At 40.2% G+C, this 16809-nt stretch overlaps 1 protein-coding gene across 3 annotated transcripts in view; it reads right to left on the bottom strand.

Moving 5' to 3' along the window:
* sdk1a (sidekick cell adhesion molecule 1a) overlaps positions 1-16809 on the bottom strand; it is a 252184-nt gene that overhangs the window by 127312 nt on the left and 108063 nt on the right. The window contains exon 1 of one of the 3 annotated variants that reach the window (XM_028594455.1): positions 4813-4899. The exons of the other annotated variants lie outside the window; for them this stretch is intronic. The gene's annotated coding sequence lies outside the window, so the exon portion shown is untranslated. Of the gene's footprint in view, positions 1-4812; positions 4900-16809 lie in introns of those variants that run through there. 3 annotated transcript variants of the gene reach the window in all.

The raw sequence follows: 16809 nt of genomic DNA on the forward strand, positions 1-16809 counted from the left end.
AAATCTCTCCTCCTGTCTCAGATTGATATGTGGCTCATTTTGTCTCTTCCATTCTTTTTGGCCATTCTTGTTGTTTTGTGTATTGTCTTGTTCTTCCTTCTTTACACTGATCCATCTTTATTTCCCTGTGTACCAGTAGCGATCAATACAGCACAAACATACAATATACACGAGCACACACAATCACAAACCCACAAGATCCAACACTGTTCTCATATGAACACATAGATGAGAAACAATCACTTACAAACAGACTTTGTTTGCTGTTGCTTTTCAGGGGAGTATAATAGGAAGAGTTGATTTTGCAGGGAAACGGTGTGGGAGAGGATAGCGGGAGAGAGTCGGGCGGGTAAAAAATATATTCGTAGAGCTCAGATTTTCCTGTGTTTGAACTTGTGTGCCTGGGAACAGATGCTGCCAGGCAGGAAGTGCAGGTTGATGTTTTTAGTAATGCTCCTTGTGTTTTGCAGCATGTCAGTGAAAGTAAATCTCCCAATATTCTAACCTAAGAACTGACACTGAAATAAAATCAATATGACCAAAGGAAGGATATAGCATATTAAAGTGAGATGATAGTCTTTTTATTCTTATTGACTTGATTGTTTGATTCCCCCCGCAACACAGCTACATACTGCATGCTGTGTTAAGATTGTAAAGCACTGCAAGACAAACCTCAGATCTGAAGATATATAAATAAAAAATAACATAAGACATGCAATGTGCATGATCCAAAATACTACATGTTTAAACACATTTTGCCTTTTGGTGCTAGATCTGGACAGACATCATTTTGAACAAACATCTGCACGTGTATGTGTTTGTAAGATGTGTGCATTTTTCTGTGAGCATTGTTTAGCAGCGCTGAATTGGCAGCAACGTGTGCTCCCGAAAACCGGATCGGCACAGTGCCAGTTGGGCGTGGTTTCCACTCAATTTCAATTCGGCACACAAAGCAGCGCATGCCGACCTGAATCCACACCATATCACGCGTATCATATCACGTGTATCAACAACGAGCTGAGTCCAAATAGACCCGCCACTTGTCTGTCTTTGCCAACACTTTTAAAAGCTGGAAAAGACTGAACTAGATTACGACAAGCATAGTGACTACCTGCTGCTGTTTGATTATCAGATGATCACCTCATATGGCGCCTCCACTCCATTGGTGCTGCGGTGTTATAAGCGGCATGCTGGCAAAACCCAAATTGAGCCCAACTAAAATGATCTACCATCATCCACAGCTTACAGGCGATCATGTTGATGCACCCGTGGACATGAGATCATGATAGTATACGTGGAGGTGTTTGCATGTGCAACACGTGGAGAAAAAAAACTGCTGATTGAACTTCATATTGATTGAGGAGAGAGGAGAGGAGAGAACGTGGGGATGATTGACACACACAAACACACAGACAGACACAGACACACACACACACACACACAACGCAAACACACACTCACATACAGACAGAATTCCTCAGGTCTAATTTTATTCAGTGTGATTTCCCAGAAGAACATCCACAGGAGTCAGAGCCTCAACCTCAACACTGACACTCTATTTGTGTGAGTGTATGTTGCTTTGTGTGTGCATGTATGCGTGTGCACTCAACCGCATCTCACCGCCTGAAATAGAGGCTTTACCAAACCTTTCTCCTGCTCTCCACAACTTGTTCCACAGTGAGGATAGATTCTGCATCCTCACCGAGGTCTATAACGCAATTTATTGCTGTTAAGCTCATTAACTGCACTGACCAGCCCATTTTATCACATCTGTTTTACCCAGCACATGCTGATTAATAGATAGAGAAGGCATGCTTCCACTTGCCTGTAGTGTCTAAGGAAAGAGAGAGCCTGGGAGGTTTCGAGAGAATCTAAATCCACCTATTAAAGGAGAATTCCGGTCGATTTCAACACGTAGCTCTGTTGTTTGTAAATTTGGAGTGCTGTCAGTGGCGAGAAAAACGAAAACAATTTGGTGCTGCCTACACCGTGTTATCCTCCTGCTAACGTTAGCACCCATGAGGCTGAAACCGGTTTTAAAGTTTTAAACGTGCTTTTAGCCTCTTAACAAGTGATTCCGAGTGAACACAGTGAATCTGACTGCAGTAGATGTGAAAGAAATGCATAAAAGTTGTGCTAATTCAGCTCTGTTTAGTTCTGGTGTTGAGAAGGCAAGAAGAGCTTAGGGACCGTCTATAACTTTATGCATTTCTTTCACATCTACTGCAGTCAGATTCACTGTGTTCACTCAGAAGGAATCACTTCACATGGGTAGGCACTTGTAATGACATTTCGAACATGTTAAGAGGCTGAAAGCACGTTTAAAACTTGCCTGGTTTCAGCCTCATGGGTGCTACCGCTAGCAGGAGGATAACACGGTGTAGGCAGCACCGATTGTTTTTGAAATCGACCGGAATTCTCCTTTAACAAAGGAGCTCAGTGGGTGGGTGTGAGAATGCAGAAAGACAAATTAAGATAGCATATTTACAATTGAACATTTGTTGAGTTCAAAGTCTTTGGTCATGCAGTATTTTTCCTCATTTACATATCCCATTTAAGTGTACTATTTATATGTGAAATGACTTGTGATGACACTGTCTGATGGCTACAGCGATTTTCTTCACACTTGGATTGGTTCCACATTGGGAGGTCTCAGGCTTGATTTCCAACATGGAACTTTTATGACAAAAAAGTGAGACCGAGGGAAAGAAATTAAATATGCCAATAAGATGTAGGGCAACAAGGATTAGAGGATCTAAAATCACGTGGATTTCCCTCCCAATTTGTTCTGAGTAGCTGGAGGGTGGTTGTACACTCTCATCCTAAGAGTTACAATATAGTCAGACACACTTGCAGGCATACAAATAGGCATGCACATGAGCTGCTTTCATGCGTCTTTTAATTCTGACTGATTGGCTGAATTGATATAGTTGAGATTTAATAAAACATAAATTCAACATACGACTTTCTGCTCTCTTTTAGTTCTACATTTAATTAAACTGGACAAAATTGTACAGGCTTTTAATAAAGACAAACTCAATTGTAAAACAGTGCATGACTCTGCATGCCTATGCGTGTGCATGTGTGTGTGTGTGTGTGTGTGTGACAGTTTATCCCCAGGCAGAAGAGGGAAATTAAAATACAGTAATCAACTGCATCCTATTCCCCTCTCCTCCTGCATTCCTCCCTGTATCCCTCGAGCTCAAGTCATATAAAACAGCCTCTCTGCCTCTTTCTCTTACAGTATATCCAATTTTCCATTCTCCCTCAGATTACAATCTGCACATTTGTTTCTAGGTTTCATCCAATTTTCTTTGCGTTTTTCTTTCTCTAGCTGTCTCTCTATCACTCGATCCTCCCCCCAGACTGTCCCGTCTTACCTTCTCCCCCCCACACTCTTTTGAACCAAAGCACCAAGCCAGATTGGTCTTTCATTAAGTGTCTGGCCCCAAGACTCTTTTTAATAACCAGAAGGGTGTCTGCAATGCAAGGCTGAACACACACACACACACACACACACACACACACACACACACACACACACACACACACACAGCTAGTTACCACACACACATACACACACACATGTTGCAGGCTAAAGGATGAGTGAGTGAGCCTGCACATAAATTAGTCTTTTACTATACATCTAAGTGCATCTAAGTGTGTGTGTGTGTGTGTGTGTGTGTGTGTGTGTGTGTGTGTGTGTGCGCGCGTGCCTATGTGTTTGTCAGGTCTGGGGGTCTCTCCTGCCAACAGAGTCCACCTTGGCCCTGTCTGCTCTCCTTCTCCATCTCCGATAGGCAGCGAGCCACCTTCTTAAACCTAACTGTCACTGACATACAGAAGCTCCGGGTGTAGGAGTGTGGCGGCAGGACAGGAAGAGGGATAGTCCACTGTAAACCCAGTCCAGACAGCAGAACAGGCTTTTGGCAGCTTCATCTCCAAGGCAAGTGCCAGCCAGCCACCCACACGTTACACTGCAAACATACACACACACACGCACACGCACACACGCACACACGCACACTGACGTTTTTCTTCTTACACAGGCACTCTGTGTGAGTGCCTTGGGAGCATTCACTGTTCCTTGCTGCTGTTTTATCCGGATGTTTGCTTTGGTGTTTAAGTCTGTGGACACATGAATACATTCTCTGTTGGACCGATTGATAGTTAACGTACACAAGTTCATACCTGCTGAATGGTACATTATGTGTCTCTATGTGTGTATTGTGTATGAGAACCTGTATAAATCCTGCTCAAAATTAGGATTTTGTTTTTACAAACTTTATACTGGTATGTGGTATTCAAATTTTTGAAGCAATCCTGCTTTCAAAATTGCCTGTCAGCTTGGTGTGGAGTCCTCTATCCCAAAGTAATTGGTAACTATAAAACTCTGCTGCAGAGAGTGCATTGAGGAGGGGAAAGCTTCTGTACCATATTCATCAATATATGCTGCTATGACGGCTTTTCTTTTTTTGGATTGTGTTTTTCTTTGTCTGCACAACTGCAAACAAAAGCTGACATCAAAAAACACACAATGACTGCTGTATAATTGATACAGACTCTTATTGTAGATGGAAATGCATTGGTGTCTTGTTGTTAACCTTTCAATAAAAAATTTAAAAAAAAATTTAAAAAATGCAATACAAACTTCTTGTAACCTTATTGGATTCTATGAGGATTAATATGCAAATCATCCATCAAGAATTACATTTCTGCGATTGTTGAGCTTTCAGTGAACACAACGCTAGTAGTGGAGTATTTTTCCCCCTATTGCAAAGGACACACTCTTTTAGTGGCTGATGGGAATACCTGAGAGCCACTTCCTGTCGTAATGCTTTGGGGTAAATTGGGCTCCAGCAGAAGCCTGGAGGTCTTAGATGATATCAGCCTTGGTCCACTACTGTAATGTAACAGTACAGAGTGAGGAAGAAATAGGACGGATCCTGGTGGCAAACAGAGAATATATGTTTAATATATATATTTTTTAGAGGACTTAACTTTGCCAATTTCCTACAACAGTTTCATGTAGTTTTGAAAAATATGATAGATGTGTTTTAATAATGGGATTAAACCGTCTAACTGAGTTAAGACCGCAGCTCTTGACATTCTGCTGCCAGCAGCTTGACAGTGACTGCTTTAGTGATTTTCCATGCATAGTTTAAATGAAGCTATTGTTAACACAGCCTGGGGTTAAAGATTTGTTTTACAGTATATATGCTGAACATTCTTTAATCCCCTTGCTCAGTCAACATTCAAAGGCTCCAAATATTTTCTTTAAAAAAACATTTGTTTAAGTTTCTGATTGCCAAACATTTGAAAGGCCTTAATGCTAAATTAAGATTCAAAGTTTGGTCAAATGTCATTTTTGCAGCATTATCATTGAGGCTTGTTCTGTGTTAGACTCAAGAGATAAGTCTTTTCTTTTTTTAGATTGCATTTTTTCTCAAGTTTGATTTGCCTGCCCAGGGACTGCTGATGAAATATAGCTATTGAGCTCATTCTGGGACAGTCAATGACTGTCAATTGTCCCTGATAAATAAACAAGTAAATAAATAAAAAATCCTTTAATAAATTCTACTGTAAACAAATGGGTAGCCCCAAAACCAAAACGGATGATTGAAACCTGCTGTTATTTTGAAGCTGATTGCTTAATAACAGACAACTAAGTCATTAATGTTTTTGCTGTGAACATCTGTTTACATCATTAATGTTTGTTACAGGGGTTGATGCATAGACTGTATAAGTGGACCCAAAACCCTGGCGGCTGGCTGCAGTATACTGTAGGTCATAAATCCCGCCCCCTCCAAAATCCAAGTACAGGTCAAATACATTTTTCCCAAATATGAGATTCTGTCATTAAAGGTAGTTCTTGTCACAATGATGTTTGTTCAAGTGTACATAGTTTGTAAACACAGCAGTTTTAAAGACAAATGCTAATTTTCCCATCCTCTTCAGCTCATGTGTGTGGTTCAAAAAAGTAAAAAGTTGGACTGATATTGAATGACATGATGTGCCTCATACTGCATTTGGTACTGTTATGGTTGCTGCTCAGTGGTATCCCAGCGTCCCACAGCTGGACTGTCATTGGCATTCCTGCTGCAAGACCCTTTAAGAGTGCATCTTGTTCCAAACTTCTCTCTTAAAACATAAAATGCCACTTAAAACATAAAATGTACCCTTTTATCTTGTGATCAACAAAAGGGAGAAAACAAAACATCCACAAAACAGCTCTGCATCTCTATAATAGGCCTGTTGGAGCTGGACCAAATGAATAGAAATAATGGAAGCAGGCTGCTGATGCATTAAAAATGTGCATCAACTATTTAAAAGGCCCGGATTGCGTCTATCTCAATTTAAATCAAGGCCAAAACATTTTGGACTACATTAAAATGATAAGAGGGAAACATTCATGTTCGTTAAAGGCACCCGTTGGACACACGCAGAGCCGTAAATCTGAACTACACGCCTTCCTACAGACCTACACACCACATGGCCAAAAAGCAAACGGACACTCGGACATTACACCCATATGTTATTACTGGAACAAAAAAAAAAAGCAAAAGATTATGGGCAACTATTTTGATTATCTCATCATTTAAGCTTTTTTTTCAAGCATAGATGTATGCAGTCTTTCTGTCTTTATAATTGTAAATTAAAGCCTTTGGGTTTTGGATTGTTGGTCAGACAGAACAAGAATTTAAAAGGCCTTAACTTGCACTTGCAAATTGCTAATTTGCACATAATAGGGGCTGAAAATAGAACAGAAATCAAGTTGAAAGTATGACTAATAAGGCCGTAATAGGAACACAGACCCTAAACCAATTGTAAATAGGAGGGCTACGTACTTTTGACCATATCGTGTGCAACCCAATTCCTCTCGCGTGTCAAAATTGTATTTCAGTTTCCGTCCACACATTATTTATAACTCAAAACCAAATCTAAAGTTATTCTCTGTTAATGTTTTAGTTCTGCATAGTCAATCTTAATGATTTTTCCACTCAGAGAAATACAGCCTGCACATGTGACTGCACATGAGACCAATAAAGAGAGGGAGAAAAGAAAAAAGAAAAATGGTAGAGGTTACAACAGTAATGAACACTAATGTGTTTGAGAGAGATTTTAACAACCCCTTCACTGACTCAGAAAACATTTCCCTACCTTCCGCCCTACACACTCTGCATCTCTGTGACTTGTAATTAACGCAGTGCCTAAATCACAGGCTTGCTTCCTCAATCACCTTTACAGTTCCTTCAAACGGTCAAACGGACACAGAAAGGGAAACTTTTCTGTGGTCGCTCACCCGGCTTGGCCAGTTGCCACTGACAATAAGTCCTCCATGACACACACACACACACACACACACACACACACACACACACACACACACACACACACACACAGTTTTTCATCAGTTTTTGGAGTCGGCACAGTGCTGGGAAAACGTCAATTTACTGTCAGCTGTTATCAGAGGACGCAGGTGAGGGAAACAGGAAACAGAAACAGAAACTCTTAAAATGGAACTGCCAATACGTTCATTCACAGACATTAGGTCGTTTCCTGTATATCGGTAGTTTAATTTAAAAGAAATGACACTTTATGATCTATTTCTGTGTAAAAGGGGCAAAAACAATGGTAGGGGAAACACTTAGCCTAGGGCCTGCAGTCCAAAAGTAATTGGCATGTGTGTGTATGTGTGTATATGTGGTTATGAGCGAGAGAGCGAGACAGAGAGAGTAAAAGTTAGAGAGGGCTCCGTTTGTTTAATGTCCCCTGGCATGGCCCGAGGGACATGCAGAGAGAAGAGGAAAAGCAACGGTACAGAAAAGGAAAGCAAAATAAAGCGGGGCAAGGGCGAGGTGCAGACAGGAAGAGAGGACAGGAGAGGAGAGAGGGATGAGGCAAGATGCTGAGTAAATAAAGGAAGCAGACTTTTCTCTCCACTCACTTGTTTGTTCAGCCAAAGGAGCTCAATGACTCATTAACTTTCGACCACTGCTTTACATCCGTCAGTCTTTTTTCACACATACGCTTGTTCACGTAAACGCACGCAGAAAAATATTTGCTTTTCTTGGTACAAATATCTGTCATAACAGGTCGTAGAGTAAATCTAGAGTACAAGACCACATTCTTCTAACAAGGCAGCTGGATGAATGGTAACTGTGTGTTTGTGTGTCTGTGTGTGTGTGTGTGTGTGTGTGTGTAGCTGAGTGACTGTTCTAGTCCCATTAGGTGGATGGATCTCTAGACGAATGGCTATTATCCTAATTAGCACTAATTATGTCTGCTTCCAATTAACCACACAACTGGCAGTGACTTCTCTCACTGTCTTTCCATCTCACACACACACTCTTTCTCTCTGTATTTCTCTCAGCCAGAGAAACACACCTTATTCTCCAAAGTCAATTGCAAATCCCGTCTCTTCCGGCTGCTCATCTCAACAGAGAGTCCAGAATCTTGAAAATAAGGCGTCATTTTCTAATTGTGTTTCATATGACACTTTGAACCTGAAATAAAGAGTGTTAAATTCAGATGCTGTGATTTTATCTTCTGTTTTTACAACTCAGAGTTCACTTTGTTAAGCTATCTGCACCAAGGAGTGAAGCAGTTTAACAGTTGGTGTTACATGTTCAAGGCTACATGGTTGGATATACTGTATGTGGCAGTCAGAAGAGTGATCCATGTGAGTTTAGTAGTGGCCTCAAGTTGATTGCCTGAACTAGTTCTAGGCCTCATATGTTGTGATATACCGTAGGACTTTTTCTGGAAATTCAAATGGAAAACAATTGGTAATCTAAGAGAATCAAAATCCTGAAAATCAAGGTATTTTCTCACATTGAGGCAAAAAATGTAAATCCAGTTTCAGGTCACTCATTTGTAACATGGCATACAATATTAAAGGGATAGCTACTACGCCTGCACGATTCAGGGAAAAATAAGAATCATGATTTTTTAGCTTAGAACTGATATCACGATTCTCTGCCACGATTTCTTTTCTCACAAAGTGTAATGTTTATTGCATACAGGAACCATGACAAAACAGAACAAATTGGCAGTACCAAACGTAGATCTTTTTTTTGGCACCTATAGCACATTGCGCATCACCACAAGCCTGTAAACATAGAGGCTTCAATGAATAAAGAAAATAAAGTACATACTGGCCATTTAAGTACAGTAGGCTACCAAAAATAGTGACATATAACACATTCAACTAAATATGACCCTGAACTTCTTGAACATGTCTTAACATAATTAAAACATGTCAATGTCATTGTCAAATGCTTTGAATAAATTAATTGAAGGAGAAGAAAATAAAAATAAAAATCTAAGTAAAAATGAACAGGGGTGAATCAAGATCGCAATTTTATAACAATTTATCATGCAGGCCTAATAGCTACCTCTGTTTAAATGGATAAGCATACTCTGTGATGGCTGACAAATTTCCACTATCTCTTACTTTAACATGTATATTGCCTAATCCTAATTAAAAAGTTGTATAACACTATTTATATATGATGTGCATTGTTCTATTATTGTTTGCTGTGGATGCTTGCCTAAGTCTGGGAATACCTTCAACTCTGTTCACTGTTGAAAACAACCATATGACACAACATGTAATCAAAAATCAATATTTAATAACAATAATAATAATAATAATAGTAATAATAATAAATGTTATTTGGCAGACGCCTTTCTAGATACACAAGGACATCTTACATGTTTGAGAGGGCATAAAAGAAGAAAATACAATAGAAGACAATTAGCTTCATAGAAATACATTTCACAAAATAGACAACATCTGAAAAGTGCTAAGAAACATCACAAAAGCAATAAAAAAATTGTCTGGAGGGGTTCTATGTATCGATGCAGTACTATGAAGACTTAAAGAGATTAAAAGATTTCTTAAAAAGGTAGGTCTTTGACATTTTTTAAAATGAATTGACTGTGTCTGCCTGTGTCAATGTGTAAATGTGTGTACACAGGGTCACACTGATGAGCTATAAAACAAAGGCATATACTGCTATTTAAAATGTAGACAAATTGCTTCCTGTAGCTTTAAAGGTCAGTAGTAAAAGTATGGAGCAAAACAAGCACAATGTTGCTGCTTTGTTATCAACGCCGACACAACCACACACTTACAGCATTTCCTGTAAAACAAGGGGCTTTTAACTGATACACATGTCACCATAGTGATAGGAAATCAATACAATGGCAAAAAAAAAAAAAAAAAAATGATTCCGCCTACAGGTGAAAACATTTTAATCTACATTATTCTGTAACAAATAACCACACACACACACACACACACACACACACACACACACACACACACACACACACACACACACACACACACACACACACACACACACACACACACACACACACACACACTTGCTCTCATAGACCTTCTAATGTGCACAAAGCCTGCAGCCAAAGTGTCAGAGAATAGCATACATCCCTCACACTGACCTGTTCCTTCTACAAAGCCATTCAGCGTAAAGGACTGCTGTGTCTTTTTATTCGAAACTAGGCAAACATTGGCAAGCACAAACTCAGGGCACAAGCATCCATTGAAATGACTCTAAATAAAAGGCTGAGTACACCATAGACAGTATAGGCCAGCATGTACTGTATGTGTGTATTTTGATGAGAAAAAAACATTATAAACACTGCACTTTGATGTGCATTTAAATATATATTTACGGCAAATGTGCTACATGAACATCAAAGTGAGACAGGCAAAATGAGAGCGTATATGAGTGATTTTGTTTGTGTGATTTTCGAGAGGTCTATGTATGCCCCTCCACCAACCGAGACTACAAAAGCTCCTCTTGGCTCTTGCTTTTATAATAACAGGCGGAAATGCAAGCTGAATTTAATGTTAACAAGGTACCAATTGCAGTGTGCTAACCGATCAGCATAAACACAACCTCAGCTGCAATTCTACCCTTTTGGGTGAGGGCAGGATTGTTTGGAGCCAGAAAATTGCCCCAAGAGGCGCAAGTGCAAAATGGACAGCTGACGTAAATGTCATTGTGGATGCTGGTTCTGCAGCAGTATGAAATTAGAGGCCTGGACGATGTGTATGGGTACCGGTGAACATATTTGTGTGCATGTGTGATAAAGATGAATAAGAAACTTGTAGCATGACCTGGCAGTGAATACTAGAAAGCAGGAGAGGAAGAGAAAAAAGAGTTTTCTTCAATAAGGATGGATGGCTAAGAACTAACTAAAAACCGAGGACGTTGGGTCACAACCCTAAGCACTGGGAATGCATTTATTTCTTGACACAAGCCCCCAAGTCATAAACACAAAACCACTATGTGAATACTCGAGCAGAGAGGCTAAAACACACAAAGCAAGAATGTAATTTCCCAAGTGCAGGAAATGCTAAAATGTCGCCTTTATTTGTCTGTGAGATCAAAGAAACTTGTGACCTTCTGCTTATTGATCCAGCTCTCTGATCTCAATGATGTCAACCTGTGGCTCTCTTAGCATTCGGTTGTTTTTGTCTGGCTGTCCTGGAGATGTTTAGCTGAGGAAATACAAAGCTATATCTACAGTGCGGAGGATGGCAAACAAACATGGACTTAAATAATCTCTTGAGAGCAGTGTGTTTCCCTCTATTTGCTTAGTCATTTGTTTCATGGTGTCTTCTGTCCCTCCTGTGTCCATCACCTGCAGCCTCTTACAGAGTGTCCAAACCAGTCTTCCTCAGGCACTCCTCACTGCACCACGTAGTCTCTCACTCGCTCTCTCTTACTCATTCTCTGCTTTGCTTTCCCTCTCTCTGTTTTGTTGATAGGTTAAGAACTCTTCCCAATGGCAGCTGTGGGTATGAGTGAGCGGGGTATGAGTGTGTGTGTGTATGCGTGCATGTGTGTACAGTCTGGTCAGTGATGGATGTGTGTGTGGCAGGTAATTAAAAGTGTGATTAGTGGATAATTAAAAGAGGTCTCTGTCTTTAGAATATTTAACGACTTTAGACAGAGGACACACTCATGCATGCACCCACACACACACACACACACACACACACACACACACACACACACACACACACACACACAAGCTGACCGGTGGGAGTGTGTTGGTTCAGACATTAATGGGGTATAATGATTCCTGGGATGATATAAGATATAGGCTGGGAGACACGAGTAGAGAAAAAGAAGATGAAGAGAAGTGGAGAAAGAGGGAAAGTAGGGGATCCGGCATGAGGACGAAAGACACTGCACCTTTCAAAGATACATATCCATAGAATTAATCATCATCAGCACGATCTACACAGGCTGGCACGCACGCATGCGTGCACACACACACACACACACACACACACACACACACACACACACACACACACACACACACACACACACACACACACACACACACACACAGTTCTCTCTCTCTGTTTTCTGTCTGTCTTTGAGTGATCAATCCAGGCAGAAGCAGCTGCTCTCTGGCAGACAGAAATAGATTAACAGAGAATCACTAAAACCAGATCCTGCAGGCTTAAACACACACACACACACACACACACACACACACACACACACACACACACACACACACACACACACACACACACACACACACACACAGGGGAACATAAAAACACATAAGAAATATAGCCGCTAGTGGCAATTCGCGGGTTCAAACCCTTTTTTTTGGCTTCTCAAAGCACTTTCACTTGTTACAGGTACCTTTCACTCACATCCATAGACTTTGAGATCAGACTGCAGGGCCTGGGATCAAATCACCAACCTTCTGATTGTTAGGAATGCTCTACCGCCTGAACACGAGGACCACAATGGAAATAAGTTTGTAACTTTCTTGTGTTAATCCTCGACAGTTCTGTTAAATGTGCAATGTCACTGTGATGGCATCTTGTTATGCATTTATTTCTGTTACTGTCTAATAAATCAAAAAAAAAAAAAAAAAAAAAAAAAACAGCAGGCCAAAAGTCAAAGCAGCAAGCAGCATTTAGCAGATGCCTTAATCGCCAAAGTCAAAAACCGCGAGCAGAGTTGAGCGGGTAGGTAGTTTCACAAAGCTGAGCAAAACCAATTCAGATGGTTTAATGCTCTATAGAAAAAGTGGTGTAACCAACCACACACCTCTTTCATCCCTACAATTGATGCAGCAAGTCCCGCGATTTCACCCCCTTTATCGGATTTCAACGAAACTTGGTAAGTACGGTCAAGTCGTGGTGGTTAATGTCTCCGTCAATTTTTGACAGGATTGCTACGGCAGAACTTAGTTATAGGCAATTCCCTGCTAGCATGTTTTATGACGAATCTTGCTCATTTATAGTAGAAATGTGCATATCAGTCCCATATACTAAGTTTGGTCTTGACAGAATCAAAATTGACAAAGTTGTATTCATTTAACTGTTATTCACATTATGCAAATTAGCTAAATACTATCATCTTGGACGTTTATGGTCCAAAGGCTTTTTTATAGAGCACATTAAGCTGGACTTATGTGTAGAATTTTATGTCGATCGGACTCACCGTGTGAGGAGCATGGCCTTTAAAACTTTTGTTTAAGTTATAGCGCCACCATCAGGCCGAATTGCATCATATTCTTCGGGGAGCATGAGCGCATCAGCATCAGTTATGGTGACAATTTTCATGTCTCTAGCTCGTTCCAGCCCCCAGTAACTTGAGAAAATGCATAATTTATCATATAATGCTAAATAGGCCACGCCCACACGCACCAATCAATATGACACTTCACTTACAGCCTGAGGGGCATTTCTTTCCAAAATCGTTTTTTTACTCGTTAATTGTAGCGCCACCATTTGGAAGTATTCAGATCCTTTACTTAAGTAAAAATACTAATACCACACTGTAAAAATAATCTGTTACAAGTAAAAGTCCTGCATCGAAAATGTTACTTAAGTAAAAGTATGTAATTATCATCAGAAAAAAGTACTTAAAGTACTGGTATTAAAAGTAAAAGTACTCAATGCAGAAAAATCTTCACATTTTAGAAACTGGAAACAATCAAAACAGTTCTTTCAATCAATTAAGTTTTTTAATTGTTTAATTGTACTTGTAGGCCTACATGTTGTTGGGTAGTTTAATTTATAATAAAACATCATATTTTTTACAAATAAACTTCTGGTGTACTTACAAACTTTCCAATCCATCGTTTTATGAGTACATAACCTATATGTACTACTGTAGACGTTTGGTATCATTTCGGGCATTATTAGTGGCGTCATTTACCAGATACAAACGTGGGTCCGTTAGCCCCTGCGCTAAGCTATTCAGCTGATAACGCTACTCTACGCTAACTCTCCCAATGTTAGACCCAGGTGAAAAAAGCTTCTCGGGGAGTGTTTGGCTCGAGGTCATGGTATAAAGGACCCTATGGTGAAATTACTCCGAACCATCACTTTAAGTACAGCACTTGAGTAAATATACTTAGTTACATTCCACCACTGACTACTAGTATGGCTGAAAACAAACTTTTTGGTATGGGGACATTTGACAGGATATAGGACAGCTTGCGTTAACTGTCTCTTGCAAGAGGCAAAACAAATGACAAGTTGTTTGCAGCGGCTGTGAATGCCCCAGTAGTACTGTACCCTGCACGGCAAACTTCTGAGTGCGTCATGACGGTTCTACATCCCGAGTGGTACTTTTTCACAAATCTGAACACACTGTGTGAACTGCATACATCTACTCTAGATGACTCCGCCTGAGATCAAAATATGAGCTATTGTGAATTCAGTCAAACATCCATGATAATGTGTGCCGCATGGGTTTACACCTTGCATTAGCATATGTTTCGGCTTATCCAGATATCCAGATACAGATGGCGTTTTAATACCAGGGCCAGGGGTCTTAGTGGATGTAAACAATGGCATAACAGGACTTGTTAAGAGTGCATAAAGGATTTGTTTACTGCTGCAGGAACTCAAACAACTATGATAGTCGAAGATAATTCAAATATGTTTAAGGAAAATATAATCACGGTAGTTAATAGTAGCATATTTTGCAACTGTGATGCAATCATCTGTGTCTCACTCCTGCAGTTTAGTGAGCTTTTTGTTCCTCCTCCTCCTCCTCTCTCCTGCTGCTTGTCTCCCTCCATCGAGTGTGTGAAGCAGAGTAAGCCTCTGTCATTTGGGAGAGTCATTAAGTACAGCCTCAGAGATAACGTCTTTTCTACTTTGAACTTTAAAAAAGTTTTCTTTTTTACCTTAGCTGTTTCAGGGGACACGAGTTAAGGACCAATGCGAGGGATCTCAAATTCACCTGATATATCCGCCAGACATGTAGGCTGTTATCTTAGCAAACAACAAAATATCTGACTGCGGGTCTAAAATAATGGTGCTATCAACTCTAAAATATCCACCCATTTCTGCACCAAGATAGGAAAGAAAATGTTATTTATAATAAAAAAAATAAATACTGTTTTTACCTTGTGGCGTACGTTTGGGTCTACCTATAGCCTACAGACTTTGAAACCATATCAACAATTTTAAACGAAGCTACAACAAATTGCTTTAGGCAGAATAAGCAATGAATATTCATAGTCCAACAGCTGGCCCTAAAGTGCTGTCTTCATAATGCAATTCTATCTCACTCCACCTTGACAATGAATGATATTACCAGAAAATGCAATGCAATTAAAGCAACCCCTTGTTCGCTGTCTCCCTTTGCCACATGTGTCGCTCCCCCACCCCCTATGCAGTACAGTGATAACATTAAAAATTGAACAAGTCATATGATTTCTTTACTGCAAAATTCATGAATAATAGTGTTGGTAGAGTAAGTCGCCTCTGGCCAATTATTCTTTTTCAAAAAAACATTCTTTTTTAAAGCAGATAAAATGTATAAGTAGAGACGTTGGACCTAAATTAGACATAAAGAGAAGTAGACGTGAATTGTAAAGCGGCAGTGAAGTAGTCCTAAATCTGATGGTAGAAAATCATTTATCCAATTATTTACACAGTTGATTACAAATGTAGAGAGATGATTAGTAATCTAAACTGAATACATTATGCTAGTGTGCACGAATATGCTGTATGTAAACAGACAACAACACACACACACCAAGTCAGGGTTTTAACAATTTAACCTCCGTTCACGTCATGCTCTGCTGGTGAAACTCTTCTGCTGTGAGGCGACTCCAAAAAGGGCACTTTTTCCCAAACTTCCCACGCCAACAGCTAGCTCAGCAAAAGGGGAATTAGCAACTGACAGGACATTTTGACAGAAATGTGGGGGGGGAATTATTACATAAAAAATATACTAAGTGGGCATTATCATCATTATCATTAAAAAACAGCCCTGCATTAATATAACACAAGGGGCTGGTTGATGATTGCTTTAGGTACCATTGAGACAATGGAATGCAATGAGCTGCTTCATTCATGGTTCACTATCACTGGTTCATTCACCAGCTGTTTGGCTACCACTTGACTAGTAACGTTGAATCATAATCATACAAGTGTACAGCGTGGGCGTTATAACTCGACCCTCCTCACTGTTAAGAATGATTTATGTGATTTATATGATTTATGCTTATGCGTTAAATCTACGCCGTGGCTACGTACGTAGGTACGTGGAGACACGGACCCTACGCCGTAGCCTGATGTGCTACCGCTCAAAAAATTTAGCGTCGCGGCGACGCGCGTCACTCGCCAGTGGCTTGGTATCGTTGCATTTTCCCCTAATCATTTCCTGGTTCTCCTTCTCCATTAACAATATGAAATCAAGGAGAGGGTTACGTTTTCCTGCTACAGATTTCTGACTGTGGTCAAAAAGCACAGGGGAGACACTTTGTTCT

The sequence above is a fragment of the Perca flavescens genome, chromosome 2, assembly GCF_004354835.1.
Source record: "Perca flavescens isolate YP-PL-M2 chromosome 2, PFLA_1.0, whole genome shotgun sequence".
NCBI lineage: Eukaryota > Metazoa > Chordata > Actinopteri > Perciformes > Percidae > Perca > Perca flavescens.